This window comes from Nelumbo lutea, chromosome 1 (genome assembly GCF_056320005.1).
Source record: "Nelumbo lutea isolate HS-2025 chromosome 1, American lotus-T2T, whole genome shotgun sequence".
Classification (NCBI taxonomy): domain Eukaryota; kingdom Viridiplantae; phylum Streptophyta; class Magnoliopsida; order Proteales; family Nelumbonaceae; genus Nelumbo; species Nelumbo lutea.
Genome location: NC_142684.1, coordinates 117,782,852 through 117,800,899, shown reverse-complemented (window position 1 = coordinate 117,800,899; position 18,048 = coordinate 117,782,852). Strand labels below are relative to the sequence as shown.

Sequence of the window (18,048 nt, the reverse complement as noted above, 5' to 3'; positions counted from 1 at the left end):
GAATGTGATTCCCAGATGGGAGAGAGAGAGAGAAAAAAATTTTTTTTGAAATTTCGCCCAACCTTCCTATAGGGTTTGGCTATCCATATGATGGATCTCTCATCACTTCATTAATATGCAATAAAGTTGAATGTTATGTAAATGACATGGCCATGAAGACCTAGTTTTCAAATTCTCTTATTCATGATTTAAATTGTGTTTACCAAATTTTAAGAAAATACAACATGTAGCTCAACCCGAACAAGTGTGTCTTCGGGTCAAGTTGGGCAAATTCCTAGTTATATAGTGAACCGACGTGGCATCAAAGCCAACCCAAACAAGATCCAGGCTATCTTGAATATGAGACCACCCCAGTCAATAAAATAAGTGCAAAGGTTAACTGGTCAAATTGCACCCTGAACCAATTTATGTCTAAGTTGGTTGGTCAACTTTTACCTTTTTTCAAGGCTGTAAAAAAGAAGAGAACTTTGAGTGGTCCAAGGAGTGCTAACTCATGTTCGATGAGCTCAAAAAGTACTTAAATTCACCCTCGGTATTGACCCAACCTAAACCTGGAGACAAGCTAAAACTCTACCTCTTTGTGAGTGACAAGGTAGTCAACTTGGTACTAATAAGAGAAATAGACCAGGTCAAAAGGCCCATTTACTATATCAGTAAGGTTTTGTAGGTAGCTGAGACCAGGTACCCCAACATCGAGAAGCTGGCCTTCACACTAGTCATTGCAACTCAGAAGCTATGTCCCTACTTCCAAACCCACACTATTGTTGTCCTAACTGATAGACCTCTGTGGCACTTCCTTCAAAAGCCCAAGGTCTCAGGGAGATTGACGAAGTGGGCCATCGATTTAAGCGAATACGACATCCGATTCTAGCTATGCCCAGCAATTAAAGCACAGGTCTTGGCTAACTTCGTTGTCAAATGTACGTTCAGCACACCGGCCCTTGAGGTGGCTGAGCTGACCAACCCGTCGGAGAAGTCAACCAACGCAGCACAGATTCTGGCTAGGGAAACCCTAACCTAGGATGAGAAGCCTTGGATCCTCCATGTAAACGACTCATCAAATAAGTGAGGAAGCGGAGCCAGACTCACACTGAATGGACCAAGTGAGGTGAAGCTGGACTACGTTCTCCAGTTAACATTCGAAGCATCGAACAATGAAGCAGAGTACGAGGGATTGATAGCCAGGCTGGCGTTGGCAAAGGAGGTCAGTGCCATGCACGTCGTGGTATGCAACAATTCTCAATTGGTTGTGAACTAAGTGGATGGTGAGTACAAGGCTCGAGAACCCGCCATGATGGCCTTTCTAGCCAAACTGAGGGAGCTCCTACCCGACATCCACTCTGGGTTCATCTGACAAGTACCAAGAGTAGAAAATGCTAAGGCCAGTGCACTATCGAAACTGTCAGCACATCCAACAACGCAATGAGGACAATGTACATTGAAGACTTTCCGCGACCTAGGATTGTGAAGGCGGCAAAAGAGGATGCTCTCGTGTTGATAGCAAAACCGAGCCGGATCAGTCAACTTGCTAATTATCTGCTCAACGAGACCCTACCTGTATATCAAAATGCAAATAAGAGGGTAGAGTGTCAGTCAACTCGCTATGTTCTTTTTGGTGAGTGGTTATATAGGAGATCCTTTGTGCTCCCCCACTTGCGCTACTTGTGACCTTCGGAGGCAAGCCAGGTGCTACACGAGATCCATGAAGGTCTCTATGGAGGACACTTGGGTGCACAGTGCTCACCCAAAAGGTGCTAAGGCAAGGATACTACTAGCCTATGATGAAGGTGGATGCACTCGAGCTCGTCTAGAAGTGTAATAATTGCCAAAGGCACGCCAACATACTTCAAAAACCCACTAACGACCTGAAGTATCTAACCAGCCTGTGGCCCTTTGCCCAGTGGGGGATAGACATCCTCGGTCCATTCCCACCTGCAATTGGCCAAAGAAGATTCCTGGTTGTGGCGGTTGACTATTTCATGAAGTGGGTGGAGTCTGAGCCATTGGTGATTGATAAGCCTATATTTGTACATATTTTCATACCTCTAACTTGATGATTTTGGTAATAATATTTTTGGAATTAGCATGGTATTGCACTAATTATGATGAAATTGTCTTGCAAGATGGTTTGGAGCTTAATTGTGCAATTTTAAGAAGTTCAATTTAATTGATCAAGATAATCATAGAGGAATGACCATGCAGCAATGATGCTCCATGATGTAGCCATGAAGGAGAGAAACCATTGAAATCGGGAAATTTCATGTTTTGATATAGTTCCCGTATTTTGGGCATAACTTTTTGACTACAACTCAGATTGAGGTGATTCAAATGAATAATTAAAGTTAAGAGATAGGGCTACAACTCTTGTGTTTATCACTCAACCTAATTCCGCCATCAACCAAGTGCAATTCGAGCTTCAAGTTTCGGGTCCGGCAGTTGGCAAAGCAGAAGATATAGGAATTCAACTGAGATAAAGACTAAGAGACCTAATTTGTGTTGAATTAGGAGTCTGCATTAAGAAGAAATTGAGGGATGCTGCACTATAAAAAGGACCATAAACTCAAAGTAAGGGGAGACATCTTTAGAGAGAATTTGGAAGACAAAAAAAGAGGAAGCAGTCTTAGCACATCAGAAGAAGAGAGGAAGCAGATTGATGTGTGGCTCATTGTGACACTAGCAAGTGCACTAGCCGTTCAAGTAATAAAGTAGTGAGTGAAGTATCGTTCCCACGAGGATTTAGGAAACAATTACCAATACTAAATTGAACATTTCTTATCTGATCAACAAATAAATCAAAACTCTAATGAAAGCTAAGAAATCCTAAATTAAAATCTATCTAAATCATTGGTCCAATTGCCTTCAATTCAGGTTAGAAGAGTAAGCAGTAAATGTCAATCTCAGAATTCAGCAATCTATCAATTTGGATCATTCGAATGAATCATGATTGAGCCTTGGTTTGGTGAAACCCCAAGGTCATGAACAGCCTCTCTCAAGCGCATGTTCATCCTATGCATGAGTGACGGTTCTTCTATCTCTAGCAAGAATCTAATCCCCATGCATGCATTTCTTCAAACACTTCTAAGGCATCAATTCAAATCTGAATTGATCACCAACTGAATTGTGCAAGTTATCTCTAACCTTGCACTCAATTCAGTTCTTGAATAGTAGATCTGAATTCCTAGAGTCTCTCTCAAGCACTCTAGGAATTCCAAGCTGTAGATTAATTCGCCCAATCTGAAATTTGCAGATCTGAATTCTCTTTCAAGCAATTCAGATCTTGCAATCTCAGATCTGAGAATTCAGATCTGAGTTTTGAAGGTTAGTTGGCCGAATTGATCTGCAATCACACCCTTATTCAAGAAACTTCAAGTACAATGCATGATCATTTGAATGAATCAAAAAGAATTAGATTGCTGAACTGAAATTTTACAAGCTGAAATACATCAAGGAAGAATGGAAACAAGGAGAAAGAAGAAAGAACATATAACTAAGAAACTGAATTCAAATCAAAAGAGAATGAAACTACAAATGATTTATTACAAAAAATCTTTGAATCACAATCCCTCAATTCGAACTCACCTTCTTCTTCTAGCTTGCTTGTCTTGAACTTCCTTCAGCCCTTCTTCTTCTTCTTCCTTGCGCCTAGCCTTCTTCTCTTCTCTTCTCTCAAGGTGGCTGAACCTCTAAGAGTGGGAGAGCCTTTCTCTCAAGCAATTGAACAACTTTCTCCCCTCCTAGAGGCCTCCTTATATAGTTTTTCAAGGGGCTCTTGCCCCTTCTTGAAGCCTCTAGAATGGGGTGTATTACACCCCTCATGAACCTTCTAGAGTGCTCCCTCCTTCTCTTCAAGAAACTCCTAGAAGTTGCCGCCCCTAGCTCCCTTTGGGCTGCTATTTGGGCTACAACTTAGCTTGCTTTTGAGCTCATGTGGGCTACACTCTAGGCTGTTATTTGGGCTAAAAATGGGCCTTCCTTGCTGGGCCGAATTCTCCTCATAGCTAGGCTTTATTTTCTGGGGTTTTCTCAAGGAATTCACTTGCTCTTTTTGGGCCGAAGTGCTCTCTCTTGCTTCCACGACCGGGCTGGACTGAAATTGGTCTTTTTGAACCTTCTTTTCTTGCCTTTTTCCTTCATTCTCTTGGATTGATTATCCCTGAACCTATTCTTAGCATTAAGCTAAATTAAGGCAAAAATTAATAAAACCGGCATAAAAATCCATGCTAAAGTCCTCAAAAATTATAGATAAATTGTAAGTTCATCACAGATTTAGCACGCCAGAGAAGGATAGGAAGAATCCGAATCTAAGAGGGAGGAAAGCTTAGTTGTTGCACTTGTCTTTGACCTCCAAAGGCTAAAATTTTCTTGTTATTTTCTTCATTTTTTGATGTGTTCTTGCTGTGTTTCCCCTTTAATTTTCTTGAGTATGTTGAATTTAATGATGTCTAGCTAATATCTCTTAACTTGGGTTTAGATGGATTTTGATCTTAAGATTATATAGTTATTTGCTTAATTCAATTGGAGATCTATGTTATTTGCATGAGGAATTTTTATTGTTGTGCTTAAATCTTTAAAAGAATTGGCCAATCATTTAATGATTTGATGATTCATGCATAACTGACCAAAGGATTGTTATAAATTAAATCCCTAGGCAATAAAAATCGCATGTTAGACTATGATTTTGAAAGATGATTAGCTCATTTGTGAGAATCATGGAAGCTTAGTGAGTCAAATCCCCTTCTACGATTAAAGGTTCCAAAGAGCTTAATGCTTATTTTTCCTTTTGACAACCACTTAGCAATCTGATGGTAGGATTTGATTAATAAATGATTAATATGACTTGAGAAAGCTTATTAATTAATTTAGGGAAATCCACCATCACATGGAAATAACTTTAATATACCTTAGGGTAATTTCGGTCTTCATTTTGATTAAATAGGTAATTATAAACCTTGATCTAATGAAATCTAAACCCTAGATGCATCCATCCATCGATTCAGTTTTTGTTAAGATCTTGGATTTGCATTAATTCTTTTAGTTTTTATTCATTCAATTGATTCACGAGTTCAACTTAGATTAGTTTAAAATTGATTTGGTACTGTGATCTAGTCTCTGTGGGATCGATACTTTTCTCATCATTATATGCGCATTTGACTAAGATTCACTTGCCTGAATTAACTGTGCATAAATCACATAACAAGTTTTTGGCGCCATTGCCGGGGACTAGTTTATTGCATATCAAAACTACCTGAATTAACCTTAGATTGAACATCTATTTGTTTTTATTTTCGGATTTAAAATTTTCCATTTTAATTTATGTTGGGTTTGGCTTTACAAAATTTTTTAGGAAATTTTTAATTTTTTTCTTTCTTTTTCTTTTCTTTGAAGGTTCCTAGTGCGTGACACACACTAGGGGTGGAGAATTAATACCCTTTGATCAAGAAATCGAAAGGACTTTGAAAAAGCGAACGAGGGAGAGAAAGAACAAGATGGCTCAAGACCAAAATAATCCAAGGACATTGATTTCCTACGTTATACCTACTCTGGATGGTACTACATCAAGCATTAGGGGGCCGAATGTGCAAGCAAACAATTTCAAGATTAAGCCTGCAATTATTCAGATGATTTAGATGAGTTTGCGATTTTCTGGCCCTAATGATGACCCTAACTCTCATATTGCTAATTTTCTTGAAATATGTGATATTTTTAAGCATAATGAAGTTAGTGATGATGCCATTAAACTTAGGTTATTTCCTTTCTCCTTAAGGGATAAAGCAAAATATTGGCTTAACTCTCTTCCTGCAGGTTTGATTACTACATGGGATGACTTGGCACAAAAGTTTTTATCTAAGTATTTTTCACCTACTAAAACGACTAAATTAAGGAATGACATAACAACTTTTTCTTAATTTGATAATGAAACCTTATATGAGTCATAGGAGAGATTTAAGGAACTTATTAGGAAGTGTCCTCACCATGGTCTACCTGTTTGGATGCAAGTACAAACTTTTTATAGTGGCATTAATCAATCTAATCGTTCAATGTTAGATGCAGCTGCAGGTGCTATTCTTATGACATAAACTCCCAAAGAAACATATGAACTTTTGGAGGAGATGGCAGCCAATAGTTACCAATTGGGCAATGGGAGAGCAAATAAAAAGGGAGTTGGAATTTATAATGTTGATTCTATCACTACTTTATCGGCTCAACTTGCTGCGTTAAATAAGAAATTAGAAAATTTAGGGGTTTCATCTATGAGTGTTTCTTCTGTTCCCTTCCCTTCTTGTGAGCTTTGTGGGCAAGGGGGACACACTAGTGTAGACTGTCAAATAGGAAATCCATTTTCTTCTTCTTCTGAACAAACTAATTTTGTTTCTTATGGTGGCAACAGGTCCAATTTCAATCCCTACTCCAACACTTACAATCTAGGATGGAGAAACCATCCAAATTTTTCTTGGAGTAATAACCAACAAATAGCACCTCCCAGCTTTTAGCAGCAACAACAACAAAATCCATAAGAGAATAAGCCAAATTTGGAGGATATGGTGGAAAATTTTATCAATAGTACGGAGGCAATAATTCAAGGGTTGGAAACTTAAATTAGACAACTTGCTCAAGCAATTTCTTCAAATTTGGAAGAAAAAGATGATGAGAATGTAAAAGAAGAAGAAAGTCGAAACCTTAAAGCCAAAGAAGGAGACTACGAGCATCAATAGAGAAAAAGAGAAGTTCTTCTACTATTAAATTAAAATCCTACAAACTCCCTCTTCCTTTTCCTAAAAGATTTCTTAAGGCTAACTTGGATAAGAAATTTGTTAAATTTCTAGAGGTGTTTCAAAAGTTGCATATTAACATTCCTCTTCTTGATGCTATTTCTCAGATGCCAAGTTATGCCAAATTCTTGAAGAAATAATTTCAAACAAAAGAAAGTTGGAGGAGTTTGAGATAGTAAAACTTAATGAGGAATGCTCAGCAATCCTACAAAAAAAAAATTACCTTCAAAACTCAAGGATCCAGGGAGCTTCTCTATTCCGTGCACCATTGGCGAAATTAATTTCGATAAGACTTTATGTGATCTTGGTGCAAGCATTAATTTAATGCCTTTTTTTGTCTTCAGGAAGCTTGGATTCAGAGAGCCAACACCTACCACAGTTTCTGTACAATTGGCTAACAGAAGTATCAAATATCCAAGGGGAGTAGTGGAAGATGTTTTGGTAAAAGTAGATAAATTTATTTTTCCTTTTGACTATTGTTTTGGACGTGGAAGAAGATTATGATATGCCCCTAATTTTAGGGAGACCTTTTCTTGCCACAGGAAGAGCTTTAATTGATGTCCAACGAGGAAAACTTAGCCTTAGAATTAATGATGAGGATGTTATTTTTGATGTGTTTGCGGCTATAAAACATTCCAATGATGAAAAACAAGTCTTAATGGTAGATTGCATTGATGATTTGGCAGAAAGAAAATTTCATGCATTTAGGTTAGATGATCCTATAGAAAATTGCATTGCTAAATCTTTTGATGTGAATGAAAAAATTTTAGATGAGAAGCATAAGGAGGTCATAGGCTATTTGGGAGAAAAGCAAAGAGGATTCATGACAAAAAGAGAAAAAAATTTGCCTTTGGATATTTCTTCATCTTCTTCAAAAGCCAAGCCATCAATCGAGAAGCCTCCTACTCTTAAACTTAAACCTGTTTCTTCGCATTTAAAATATATTTATTTGGGGAATTCATCTACTATGCATAAATCGGACAACAGTGATCATCACGGCCTAAAATGTATATAACTTTTTCTAGAAGAATATAGTGTGTAGATTCGGACTCCCAAAGGTGTTGTTATCCAACAAATAGAAGTAGTTCAAAGACATTAAGTTCTAAAATTGGTGTGCCAAGATGGGGATCCAGTTAGGCCAGTAAACGAAGAGAATTCGAATCGAATCAAGCCATATTCGAATTCGATTCCAATTATAAAACAAGTGATTCAAATTCGATTTAAGATCCGTCGGATATGCAAAAGTCTCAACCGAATTCGATTTTGATTAAAATTTTGAATATTCAATTTAATCGATTTAATTCGATCTAAAATCCAAAAAAAAGACGTAGAGACAACAATGGCCAATGAACAACAAAAAGCCTCCGAAAATACAAACTCACTTGTTAACAATACAAAAAACCCAAAAAAAATCTAAAACAAGAAAGAAAATTGAAGAAAAACAGCTCATCCTTTCAAAGAAATGAGAGAGAGAGAGAGAGAAGCAAAGGAGAACAAGAAATATTCGAAGATGGCCCCAATCGACAAAAGTTGAATCTTAAACTTCAATATGCCATCCATAGAAGTTGAAGCTTAAACTTTAAAACGCCATCGACAGAAGTTGAAGCTTCAAAACACCATCGACGGAAGTTGTCTTCAATAGTAGGCAGCAACGGATTCTCTTGAGCGTTAAAATGAAGTGCCGCACTTGCAAAGGTTAGAAACTTTAGAATACAGGAGGAGAGAAGAGGAGGGAGGAGAAACAAGGAAGAAGAAAGGCCTCTCTTGGTAAATTAAAAGGCTGAAATCTGAAAAAGTAATTGCAAAAAGCTGAAATCTGAAAAAGTAATTGCAAAAAGCTGAAATCTGAAAAGTAACTGCCATCATTTAGTCTTATCTGTCAGTCAAATAACTTTTATTTGTCTTTATAATAATGATAAATGAACAATTTGGACACTTTGAGTATCGTGTAAAAGAGTGTAACTCGAACTAAAATTTTCAAATAATATATATATATATATATATATATATATATATATTATAATATATTATCGAATTTGAATTTTTATCGGATTGAATCGATATATTCGAATTCGATCCGATTAAATAATTGGTACAAAAATCATATTCGAATTCACCTAGTTATTTAATTTGAATAATCCGAATTCGATTCATTTAAGTTGAATCTCAAATTCGAATTCAAATTTCTGGATACCGTTTACAGGCCTAGATCCAGCAAAACTTCATTTCGGTAGTGCATCCACAAGCGAACGGTCAGGCCATGGTGACAAACAAGTCAATCCTCCATGGACTCTAAGCTTAGCTTTCTCGAGCTAAGGGTTTGTCTGTCGACAAGCTGCCCAGTGTCCTATGGGCCTACAAAACTACCATCAAGACTGCAATGAAAGAAACCCCATTTAATTTGACATATGGTACGGAGGCCGTCATTCCAGTTGAGATCAAAGTACTGACCTTGTGGTTAGAGGTGTATGACGAGGAGGCCAATGATGACGAGTTGCGAACCAACCTCGACTTGGTCTTTATGCAGACTATAGCCTATCAACAATGAGTAGCTCGATACTACAATGTCCAAGTCAAGGAACATCACTTCCGATTTAGTGACCTAGTACTTCGGAAAGTTATGGTACCTAAGCCCGGTGTAAGAAAGCTTGGACCGAATTGGGAGGGTTCCTACAGAGTACGGTTGGTGTTTAGTGAAAGGATATACGAGCTCAAGACATTGGAAGGGAGGCAAGTGCCTCATGCTTGGAATGTCAACAACTTAAGAAAGTATTACCTATGAGCTCGCGAGTCAAGCATTCGCTACATCAAAATTTTTCTTAGTATGAGTGAGCACTCTCTTTAGGGACCTAGTCAAGCCGCACGTCGGCTAAATGATATATTGAAGAGTGGACGACGAGTCATACTAAGCCTAAGGGCCCTAGTGCCGAGCTGGTAGGACCTCGACATCACAATGAAATAAGACCCAATCGCTTTTAAGCATATGGGCAGTTCGGGTACATCTTATTTTTTTTCTTATCGGTAAATAGGCAGTTAAGGTTATATACCTTATTGTGCCTATTCGCCTCTGCTCACAGTTACCCTGGGTTACCCCATACTGTGCCTAGCCATTCTACAAGTTAGGCACCTTAGGAAAACCTATACTTAAGAAGATTTTTTATGGAGTTGAATATTTTGAAAATTGTTATATGCGAGGTAGTCAAAAGTGCAATTGTATTTCATTACTTCAAAATCTCAATTTGTACATAAAAAAAATGGTCTACTAGGCCGAGCTCGGAGGCTCGATGATTGATATTCATACAGTAGGGATCCAAGAAAAGAGGTAAGAGTAATAATTCATCACGAGGCTCCTCGCCCCATCCTCCTCAGTGGTAGCAGAATTCACCTTGGCTTTGTCGGTGTCCATGACTTCCATGGCAGCAACATCCTAGCCATCCTTGCCCATGGCTCCCTCGCCGAGGTCGTCATCACTGTCAACACCAAATTTTTACTTGAACCCCTCTCTAACCCACTTTTCACACTCCAAATACCTGATCAGATCACATCACATGAAACCAAACCTTCAAACAACCAATCATGCCAAATTTCAGCCTTAAATCCTTTGATTCCGTTGTCCATCCAAAAAGATTTTGAATGAAGCACTCACATTACACCATATCCTCTCAAAACAAGATTTACACTATAAAACATCATTCCCCACCACCAAACCTCATCCAAACCCTTATCAACCCTCCGATCGATGATCCATCCAATTTCGAACCCCAAAATGATAATTTTACCCTACATCCAAAAAGATTTCGATTAAACCACTCACATCGTTCAATATCTGCCAAAACCAAGATCTACACTATGAAACACCATTCCCCACCATCAAACCTCATCTAAACCTTTATTAACCCCCTGATTGATGATCCATCCAATTTTGGGCCTCAAAATGACAATTTTACCCTTCATCCAAAAAGGTTCCAAATGAACCACACATTAGACGATATCCTCTTAAATCAAGATTTACACTATTAAACACCATTCCCCACCACCAAACCTCATCCAAACCTTTATCAACCCCCCGATCGACGATCCGTCAATTTTGAACCCCAAAATGACAAAATTACCCTTCATCCAAAAATATTGCAATTGAACCACTCATATCACCCGATATCTACCAAACCCAAGATCTACACTATGAAACACCATGCCCCACCATCAAACCTCATCTAAACCTTCGTCAACCCCTTGATCGATGATTCGTCCAATTTTGGACCTTAAAATGATAATTTTACCCTTCATCTAGAAAGACTCCGAATCAACCACACGACGTCCGCTAAAATCAAGATTTACAATATGAAACACCATTCCCCACCACCAAATCTCACCCAAATGCTTAACAACCCCCCGATCGACAATCCGTCCAATTTTGAACCCCAAAATGACAATTTTACCTTTCATTCAAAAAGATTCTGATTGAACCCCTCACATCGCCCGATATCTACCAAACCCAAGATCTACACTATGAAACACCATGCTCCACCATCAAACCTCATATAAACCTTTTCCAACCTCTTGATTGACGATCCATCCGATTTTGGACCTTAAAATGACAATTCTACCCTTCATCTAGAAAGACTCCGAATTAACCACACGATGTCCGCCAAAATCAAGATTTACACTATGAAACACCATTCCCCACCACCAAACCTCATCCAAATGCTTATCAACCCCCCGATCGACGATCCGTCCAATTTTGAACCCCAAAATGACAACTTCACCCTTCATCCAAAAAGGATTCTGAATGAACCACTCACATTGACTGCTACCGACCAAAATCAAGATTTACACTATGAAACACCATTCCCCACCATCAAACCTCACCTATACTTGTTTCAACCCGCCGATCGACGATCCTTCCAATTTTGGACCTTAAAATGACGATTTTACCCTCCATCTAAGAAAAACGCCACCAACCATCACTACTAAACCCAACCAAACCCATTGTCATCCTTTTAATCGGTGGTTTAGAAAACATAGGCCATAAAATAACTGTTTCACCCTTCCATCGAGGATGTTTCCGCAATCTCATTTATCAGGTAAATCTGAAACGTCCATTCATTTACACCCCTCTCAAGTTTCCAAAACTACTTTTCTAGCCCTTCCCCACTAAATCCCTTTTGTTTTCCTTTTTACAAGAACCTCCCCTTGACACTTGTCACCCACCTAGCCATTGGATCTCTCTAAAAACTCTCAAATTCAATGAAGGACGTCCATGGTTTTTGACAACTACAGCCTAGTCCCTGCTTGTAATTTTGTTTCAAAGTATTTGCAAGGAGGCCCTTGCCATGTGTTGAAACCCCAACCATTAGATCTCCTTGTTTCCAACCTTGTGCAATCCCAACCATAGATTGCTTGCTAGCTTTTTGGCAAGATCTAGGCGTCATTACTATTTTTGGAAAAGCACTTTTCCATTCCTAAAAAAGCCATGCAGCTTTGTTTTCCAAGTAAAGCCATGTACCAAGAAGGAATATTTCTTGTTTATTAAGACATAGAAAGATTTCTTAGAAAAGAAAAGAAGGAAGATCTATTCGTATGAGATCAATAGGGGGGGGGGGGGGGGGTTTCCTAAATAACCCAAAGGTTCTCTAGGTGCCACTCCTCCTCCTTTGAATCCACCATAGCTACCTTCCAACGAGTAGCTTTTTAACCAAAATTAGAAGTCTTCCTCATTAAAAAGGGGCTATGGTCCCTCTCCAACTCTCTCTCTCCCTCTCTCTCTCTCTCTCTCTCTCTCTCTCTCTCTCTCTCTCTCTCAGCCTGAGACACCATCCATTCTCAACCAAAGACTCTTCTCTACATTCACTCTTCCCACCAACGAGCCATCTTCTCCACCCATCTCCTCATTTGAATCTTCTTCTTCCTCCACACCTCTCCCTCAAGCTACCTCCATCTTTCTCAATATCTTCTTCCTCTATGCTTCTAAGGTGAACCTATCTCAGTCCATTATATTCGGGTAAGAAGGAAGAGAAGAAGTCCTATTTTGGTCCATCCATTAAAACCTTCACATAACATTCCCAACAGTCTTAGAGAAAAGCCACAAGTGAGGTAACTTTTAGAAATTATGGTGTGTCCGGAAGCATGTCGTTAAACACTTTGTAACATCAGTTTAAACAATTATAAAATTGTCTGACTCTCAAACAAATACTAACGTAGTAAATGGGTGAGAAAGGGTCGTACCCACAGGGAAGCGAGGGAAAAATCATTATTTACTTAGATCCGGGAAAGAAAACACAATTAGGAGATGCAAAAATACAAAAATTAATTAATTAAACTAGAATAAAATAGAATTCGAACATTGCTGAAAATTAAAAGTGCAAAAAAATAAATAAATACAGAAATAAATAAATGAAAGAAATGAAATAAAGAATCTGTAATCCGATCAGAGATAGCAGTCTTTGGATCTCTCCTTTGACCCTCGAACTTCTTGAGCTAGGCCTTCTGTCTTACCTAGCCGAATTTCAAATTTGCAAAAAAGAAATAAAGTATAAATTAAATCTAATATAAAATAAAATTTGCAGGAAGGAAAAATAAACTGGAAATTAAAGAACTGAAAGTAATTCCAAAATTGAAGAAAAAATGGTTGAGATTCAAATCCATATGTGGCAGTAGTGGTGTTGCCGAACTACAAGTAGGAACCCCTCCTCTTGCCTGGGCGTCCTTCTCTTCCTCTACCCTTGAACTTCTCAAGATCAACCTTCCTTCTTTCTTGAGTGAACTGACCAACCCCTTCTCCAGGGTCCCTCGGACCCTTTTTATAGAGAAGGGTGGACACAGCTGGGAATAGGGAGAAAGATGGGGGGGGGGGGGGGGGCAGATAGGATTTAGCAAAGTTAGGAACGCCTTAGGGTTTCTAATGGATGGATATGATTGTTTTGAAGTGATCCTATGGCTGAAAATAAAAGGAGAGGGTGCCCAATATTATGTAGGGCTGAGATTTGGGCACCTAGAAATGGATGGTGTAGATTAGAACATCTAGGGTTGAATGGTTAAGATTAAAAGAATAGGTGATGCCCTAGGGTTTAAAAGTTATGAAGGAGAGCCCTAAAATGAGTGGTTGAGATTAAAATAGGTGGAGCGTGAAGATTAAACACCTAGGGGTGGCTAGGGTTTGGTAAGAGTAAAAAGATTAGGTTAAAAAGCTCCATAGGGTTTGCTAAGGAGAGGGGAGCATGGTAATACAATAGGATGGATGCCAACTGGGTTTAGCAAAAGGAGGCACCCTCCTGTTCTCAGTTCTTTACAAAAACACCCCCACTCTCAATTGGTCTTCACACCAACTTTCCAAAAGGTAACATAATTGAAATTAACTGGGAAAATGACACAATTTGACTACTCTAAGGCCAAAAATACCCCTGAATTGATGCCCTTAAGGCATCAAAATGCAGGGTTATCACACCCCCAACTTAACCATTGCTAGTCCCTTAGCAATGCAGCCTTAAAATTACACTGAGTATATAGATCTTTCCCATTACAAGGTCATCCCAAACAGAATTAATCAAGCATCCTGATTCCTACATTCTCAAACTCTGTATAGATTGATATTGGGCTTTAGGGGTAAAACTGTATTATTTTGAATATTACCAAAACATGGCTTAAAATCTTATTTACCCTTCCATTTACAAACTGTTTTGATAAGATGAGATTGATTTTAAAATCAAACAGGTATTCTTCTTATTATTTCCGACAATGGATTTCTACTCCTAAACTTATTTTTATTGTTACCTTTCACCATTTTACGCGAATCTCGACACTTGACTTAGGTGAAGAGACCCAGTTACTAAGTGTAAGGTAAGTATCTTTGGCATTCCCTTTTCCATTTGGCGTGAATCTCGACACTTGACTTAGGTGAAGAGACCCGGTTACTAAGTCTAGGGTGTCCATTGACATTTTATTCTCTCTCTCTCCCTCTCTCTCTCTCTCTTCTTTTTTTTGCAACACTGTTCAGAGTAGTCCACTGTTTGCCTCTTAACAATTTGAAGAATTTTGTCTAATTTCTCAATCTTTCTCTTCCTATCTTGATAGGGGCAAACTTAGGAGTATTTTCTAATTTCTAAATGGTTTCGACAATATTCAAATAAAACCAATTTTTGACTCCTATCACTTGCTACCAATTTCTACAGAATTCAATATTCTTTTATCAATTTCCTAAATTTTTCTGTTTGGGAATCTCTTTTAATGGAAAATTTTAAAAATTTCAGTGAAATTTTAATTCTCCATCTTTAAAGGCTTAGCTTCACAATTTTATTTTTCAATTATTTTCTCTCTCTTTCCTCGCCTCACCAACTTAAATGCCATTATCCCTAATGGCATGACTAGAATGATGCAAAGAATATTTGGGCCAAAGGGAACAATGAGTAGAGTTTTCCTGAGGGGTTCAAGGTATGCCGCCCGGTCTTGAATCAAGAAAAAAAAACTAATCCTAAAATTAACTGAAAAAAAAAATTACGTTGGGTTGCCTCCCAACCAGTGTTAAGTTTAATGTCTTCAACCAAACACATTCATGTGATTTATTCATCTAAACTCTTTGACTCACTTTCACCTTCATACAAACAGGGCTCAGACTAGGCTAACCAAGGGGTAGACAAGTCATTTAAAAATCCATCCACTATATCTACCGTGAATCCATCTCTCCCTAGGTCTGGATACTTGGAAGCACTAAAAACATTTAACTGGTCCTCCTGCTCCCCAAATGAAATGTCCATTTCCCCCAATTTATAGTTAGTGTTTGTATAGGCTGTTGCTAGAAACGGACATCTTAAGATTATTGGGATGTGGTTCAGATCAGCGATTAAGGTCATATCTAGGATGATAAAATCCACTAGGAAGTGTCAACCCTCTACCCTAACAATGACGCCCTCAATAACACTTTGAGGAGTCTTGACTGACCAACCAACGAGTAGTAGAATTATTGGGGTAGGTTCTAACTCGCCGATCCTGAACCTGTCATGAATGAACGAAAGCATATTTATACTGACCCCAAGATCCAATAGAGCCCGATCAAAGGTGAGTCCAGTGATGACACAACATATGAGAGGAGCACTAAGGTCTTTCATATTCTGGGGGAGTTGATTTAGGAGAGCTGCACTAACATCTGCCAAGAGCATCAATTTTTGTGGGGCCGATTGTGGCTCCATCATTTGAGTACATAGTTCTTTCAAGAACTTGGCATAGGCTGAGACATGTTGGATCACATTGAGGAAAGGGGTGTTAATATGGACTTCTTGGCTCTCCTCGTTGTGAGTTTCTTTGTTCTTTAGCATTGGCCCGACTATGAGTGCAGTTGGAAAGGGAACTACGGGTTGGTTTACTATAGGTTCTTCTTCTAAAGTTTCCTTCTTCTTCTCCCCCCAACTTAGGGTCTTTCTGCTCCTTTTCATTAACTCTCTTTTTCTCACATAGGCTCTAAAATCCTCCCACTCCTTAAGGTTGTAATGGCCTTGGTATTTTCACATTGAGGGTTCTTAGGAGGTAGCTAAATTTGTTGTGGAGGAAAACCCAATGGCTGATTTCTATGAGTTGCAACCGGTTGACTCAGTATTCTCCCTACTTCTCTCCTCGCCTTGGCTCTAGCTGTCCTATTTGGCTCTCTAATCTATCAATGGATTGTTTCTGATTTAAGATTAACTACTAAAGCTGCATGAATTGGTCATCTACTGTACGTGCTTGAGGAGGTTGTGGGTAAGCCTAATAAGCTTGGGCCAGTTGGTTCCTAGGATGCATCTACTAGAATTGACTTTGCATTTATGGCCTCTAAAATTGATGGGCCATGGAGTTAGATAGGTTATATTGGGACTGTGTATAGGTTTGACATGGTTGAGCCAGTTGAGTTCCATGGTAATCATTTTACTCCCAGTGGGTCTATGCTTCAAACCACTGAGAGTGCATATCTAGCAGGGGGTTTTCTTGGACTTGGGCCTTATAATTGAAATTGGGTTGATTTTCCCACCTAGGGTTATATGGACTAGAGAATGGGTTAGCCTTGGGTTGGAAAAATCTGTTGGCCACATGTATTTAGTTTGGACGAACTGGTTAACATGGGCCCGCCGCAAGGTACTATCTGACATGATGGGCTGGGCTTACACAGATGGAACATGATGGATAGGATGACAAGGTTGGAAGTAATTTCTCATTCCACAAACTCTGGCCATTGAATTCATTTTATTTTAACCCCCTTTTTCTTCTTTTTTTTTTAATTTGAAATTTAAATTTGGAATTTTAATTTCAAATTTAGATCTTCAAATTTAAATTCTGAAATTTAAACTCAATTTTGATTTTTAAAATTTTTTAATTCAAATTTTAAATTTTTGAAATTTAAATTCAAATGCAAATTTTGAAATTTAAATTCCTAAAGTTTAAATTCAAATTTGAATTTTTAAATTTTTTTATTTTCTTTTATTTATTATTTTTTTAAGGCAAACAAATCAACCACGCGACCTAGGGACTGGCCTAGGGTTTCCTAAATTAGTGGTTCAACCAATGTGAATCCTTTTAGGTTCACTTGGAATTACACCACTTCCTTTGGTTAGCCAAGTAAGAGGTGGGGATGTGGGAGGATCCCCTTGCTCTCAGAAGTACCTAATTAAATAACCACAAAACCCACTTAGGCATAGCTGTTTAACCTCTTTCCTCAGACACCAACCGCCGGTTATAGAAAGTAATTTCAAGCTTCCCTAAAATTCAGCACACCTTTGAACCAAATGTGAGGCTTCCCTAATGGATCTTTCTATCCAAATTTTAAATTAGGGCTAGGGTGAATCGCACATGAATGGTGGTGATTTTTGGGCCAAGGAAGGGTGATGAAATCCCCACCTTATCTTATTTAAGTTTGATGCCCTTAAATGAATTAATGGAAAGACAAAATAAACACAACAAAATGCAACTAACTACAATGCATGAACAATTATTTCTAAGATGCAATTCAGCAATTAAACAAAAAATAATAAAGCAAACTAAGCAAAATGAACAATTAAAATACTAAAAAGAACACCTAACATATTCACAACTAACAATAATAATTTTGGCAATTAAATAAACCTATATGATGCATGCTCTAGAATATCATACCCTAAATATTGGAATGAAAATGAAAGAAAAATATTAACCAATTTCTTTTTCAAAATTTTTTATATATTTTTTTGATTTTTTTCTAATTTTTAACTTTTTAACATTTTTATTTTTTTAAATTCGAAATTTTAAAATTTAAATTTCGAAATTTGAAAATCAAATTCGA

General features: G+C 38.1%; 1 non-coding gene across 1 annotated transcript; it reads right to left on the bottom strand.

The window, feature by feature from the left end:
- Positions 1-5,873: 5,873 nt before the first annotated feature.
- Positions 5,874-5,980, bottom strand: LOC148877033 (small nucleolar RNA R71). Its single transcript, XR_016106041.1, has one exon. It is a non-coding gene; the product is annotated as a small nucleolar RNA R71 (small nucleolar RNA).
- Between the last annotated feature and the right edge of the window lie 12,068 nt (positions 5,981-18,048).